Source organism: Arvicanthis niloticus, chromosome 19 (assembly GCF_011762505.2).
Source record: "Arvicanthis niloticus isolate mArvNil1 chromosome 19, mArvNil1.pat.X, whole genome shotgun sequence".
Taxonomy (NCBI): domain Eukaryota; kingdom Metazoa; phylum Chordata; class Mammalia; order Rodentia; family Muridae; genus Arvicanthis; species Arvicanthis niloticus.
In genome coordinates this window covers 15,209,001-15,213,742 of record NC_047676.1, presented here as the reverse complement: position 1 = coordinate 15,213,742, position 4,742 = coordinate 15,209,001, and positions in this window count along the sequence as shown.

The following is a 4,742-nucleotide window of genomic DNA, read 5'->3' as shown; positions in this document are numbered from 1 at the left end:
TTTAAGCCCAGCTTTAATTGATGGTTGTCTGATAGGATCCAGAGGATTATTTCATTTTTCTTGCATCTGTTGAATCTTGCTTAGTTACCTAGTATCTGGTCAGTTTTGGAGAAGGTTCTATGATGTGTATCAAAGAAGGTATAATCTTTTGTGTTTGGGTAAAATGTTCTGTATAGCTGCTAGGTCCGTTTGACACATAACCTCTTTAAGTTTCATTATTTCTCTGTATATTTTCTGTTTAGATGACCTATCAGTTCATAAGATTGGGGTGTTGAAGTCTCCTAGTATTAATGTGTGAAGTTCAATGTGTAATTTAAGCTTTAGAAATGTTTCCTGTACAAATGTGTTCACCCTTGTGTTTGGGATATAGATGTTCAGAATTGATATATAATTTTGGTAGATTCTTTTTTTTAAATAAGTATTAAGTGTACTTCCCTGTCTCTTTCAATTACTTTTGGTTGAAATTCTATTTTATTAGCTATTAGAATGGCTAGTTCAGCTTTTTTTGAGTCCGTGGGCTTGAAAAACATTTTCCTAGCCCTTTACCCTGAGGTAATGACTATATTTATATCTCAGTTTTGTTTCTTGTATGTAGCAGAATGATGGATTCTGTTGAAGCATCCACTCTGTTAGCCTTTGTCTTTTTATTAGGAAAAGAGGGCTATTGATATTGAAAGATATTAATGACTAATCTTAATTATTTCTGTTATTTTGATGTTGGTAGTGGTTCTCTCTCTCTCTCTCTGTCTCTCTCTGTCTCTCTCTGTCTCTCTCTCTCTCTGTGTGTGTGTGTGTGTGTGTGTGTGTGTGTGAGTTTTTCTTCTTTGCATTTGTTGGTATGAAACTATCTATCTATTTCTTGCACTATCTTGGGTGTATTTACCTCCCTTGTATTGTAGTTTTCTCTGTAAGGTTGTATTAATGAAAAGATATTGTTTAAATTTGGTTTCGTCATGGAATATCTTGTTTTCTCTGTCTATGGTGATTGAAAATTTTGCTAACTTTAGAAGTCTGGGCTGGCATCTGTGATCTTTTAAAGATTGTAAGACATCTGCTAGGCCTTACTGGCTTTTAAATTTTTTTTTTTTTTTTTTTTTTTTAGAATTCTGGTGTAGTTCTAATATGTATGCCTTGATATGTTATTTGGCCTTTATTCCTCGGAGATTTTAATATTCTTTCTTTGGTTTGTACATTTAGTGTTTCCATTATTATGTGTCAGAAAGATTTTCCTTTTTAGTCCACTCTATTTAGTGTTGTGTAAGGTTCTTGTAAGCTTATAGGCATTTCTTTTTTAGGCTAGGGGAATTTTCTTCTGTGATTTTGTTGAAGATATATTCTGGTTCTTTAAGTTGGGAGTCTTCTTATATTCCTATTATTCATAGGTTTGATCTTTTCACAGGGTCCCAAAATTCTGAGATGTTTTTATCTTAGAAACATTTTAGCTTTCACATTGTCTTTGGCCAGTGTATCAATTTTTTCTATGGTAACTTCTAATGCCAGAATTTTTTTCTTCCATCTATTTCCATAAGATGATATTTAAGATCATTGCCTTGATCTTCATGTGTGTTAGAATATTCAGGGCTTGCTTTGGTAGGATAGCTGGTTTTTGGTAGTGCCTTATTACACTGGCTTTTGTTGATTTTGTTCTTTGTTTTGGTTTTTGTTTTGGTTTTTTGAGACAGGGTTTCTCTGTGTAGTCCTGGCTGTCCTGGAACTCACTCGGCAGACCAGGCTGGCCTCTAACTCAGAAATCCGCCTGCCTCTGCCTCCCAAGTGCTGGGATTAAAGGCATGAGCCACCACCGCCCGGCCGTTGATTTTGTTCTTATACTGGATATTAGCCATCTGCTTTTCCAACAGTTTTGGCAGGGCTGGTAGTCACTGATGAGAGTAGGCTTCCGGGCTGCAGGTCTAACTGGTAGTCTCTGATATCAGCAGGCATCTGGAATTGCAGACAGACCTAGCTGTCTTAGGTGATAGCAAGATTCCAGGGATGCAGAGATAGTTGGTAGATCCTGATAACATCAAACTGCTAGTTTCCCCAGGTGGCATCAGGCCTCTAGGCATTCAGGTTAGTTCATAATGGTTGCAGGCCTCTTTGTGTCCTGGACAGCATCAGGCTTCCAAGGATATAAGTGGAGTTGTGGCCCCAGAAATGGAGTTCAGAAGGAGTTCAGCAGACTTCACTCTGGGCCTCAGGCAAGAGATTGTGGTTAGGGTTCTCACCTGATAGTCACTGATGGCTGTTAGTGTTTGGTGTTGTGCTCAGAAGTGTGGAACCAGAAGATGGAGTGCAAAGAGGTCAGGGCAGAACTCAAGGTTACTGGTCTTGCTGTGGATCCAGCAGGCAGGAGTTTAGAGCTTGGGAAACTTAGCTGGTTGGCCCTGGCTGCAGCAGGCCTTTATGCTGGAAACTTTTAGAACCTGTTGAATTATATACATTCAGGTAATACAAAGTTTCATGGAATCACAGTTGATTTAATCTTCATTCACCTTGTGCCATATGAGGCAGGCTTAATTGTAAGTTCCATGTGAAACTTTCAGATAAGGTTGGGAAGACAACTAAATAAATAAATTCTTTGTTGACAAGGACAAGGACTGTACTATCAGTTTCCAAACACCATATTAGTTCCAGGCACATATTGTAGGCCTGTTAGCAAATCTAACATTGGAAAGGTGTGAAACAGATGATGCCTTGAAAATCTGACTCCCTGAATACTAAGTTAGTCATTAAAGTTGGATTCAAGTTGATGTTGCCTCAGTGAGTAGTGTGAAAAGAAATTCAGGAGTGTACCTGAGCTCAACTTTTCCACACATGTACACTTACGTGGAGGTATACCTGCACACACATGAACACTCATATATGCTAATATTATACACATGCACATACACACATGTATGCACACACACACTTGCCAAAATGGAAGATAAACTTAAATTCAAATATGCATGTAAAAGAAAAACTCTTAAAATATATGACCCTGATATTTTAACCATTTTAACTGGTTTTTCTTAAAGCAGAGATTATAAATCCCTACAATATATATCCTCAAGTTATTCATCTGTAAAAACATTTCTGTTACCCTGATTATTGTATAGTATGAGCTCTAAAAAGTTTATTTTCATAGTATTGATAAGCATATGCTGTATGAATGTATTTATTAGTTAAACTCACTCAGAATGAATTAATAGATGGTTTATATCATTTTAGTAAAATGTATTTAATAAACTAGGGACTAGACAATTTATAATGGCAACTTTCTATATGTTACAAAGTTATTGCTTCTAATACTGTAAATATAATGACCACATTGGTTTGCTTCCTCTATTTTGGAGTGATGAAGAATGATACAGGGAGTTGCCTATTCATTTACTTGCTAGAATGCTTAAGTAAATAAGTAAATAGTTTGGGGTATTAACTAGTGGTAAAAGAAACAGATTAGATTTCAATAAATTTAGAGTCCTGCATTTTGATCTAAAGATAGCCAGAAAAGACTGTGTTTCACAGGAGGCAGAATTAGAGTACAAGGAACTCTCAAAGCCCACCCTCACATTGATACCCTTCATCTAACGAGACCACTCCTATTCCTACAAGATCACACCTCCTATCCATAGCATTTCCTATGGCCCAAACATATTCAATCCCTGACATTGCACTCCCTGGCCCCCATAGCTTTGTTCAAACACATGAGTCTATGGGTACCATACCTAGCCATAGAATAATGCAGAACACATGTAGTCCAATATCTAAAGTCCCCATAGTCTCTAACAGTCTCAACAACATTAGAAGTCTAAAGTTCAAGTTCTGCTCTGAGAGTCATACAGTCTCTTAATTGTAATCTCCTATAAAATCAAAATTAAAAAAATCACATCACATACTTCCAACATTACAGAATATATATACTACCATTCCAAAACTTTATAATGAGGAAATTGTGACCGAAGCATGAATATAAAACAGCTGAACAAATCCAAACTCTGCACCTCCATGTCCGATATCCAAGCAGTCTTCAGATCTACAACTCTATTCATCTTTTTTGACTGCAAAAAATATCTTTCTTTTGTATTAGTTCCACTCCCAGATAGCAGCTCTCCTTAGCAAGTATTACATGGGTCTGGCATCTTTAATATCTTGGGGTATCCAAAGTAACATCACCTTTGATCCAATGTTGTGGATCCACACATGTGACTCTAGGCTCCTCCAAAGGGCTTGGGTAAGTTCTTTTCCATCTCTCTCCTCTATAGCACTCTAGGCTCTGGGTGACTCTACTCCCCTGCTTTTGCTGTTTTGGGTGGTCATTCCAAGGTATTGGAATCTCCAATATGATGGGATCTTTCCCTGCAACTAGGCTTCACTAACAACCTCTCATAGGCTCCCTTCATGGTGACAAGCCTTAACTTTTTTGCATGACCCCTTCAGGCCTGGACCATCAACTGTAACTGAAGCTTCAGCTTCACCAAAGGTTTTCTGTGGTTTCTCATAGTACCAAGCCTCAGCTGCTCTCCATGTTCCCTTCATACCTTCAAAATCAGTACTACTTGGGTGACTCTTATGCATTACCAATTCCAGTTTCTATCTCTAGAACACAGCTTCTTTGTACTCTCTGAAAATACTTACCAGAAGATTTCATCTCTGTGATGATAGTCTCTTTTTAATCACTGTTAATCTCTTAGCTCTAGCTAACCAGCATGAATGGTCCCAGTAAACTCTTCTATTTTGACTGTAAAGAAAGCCACAGATCC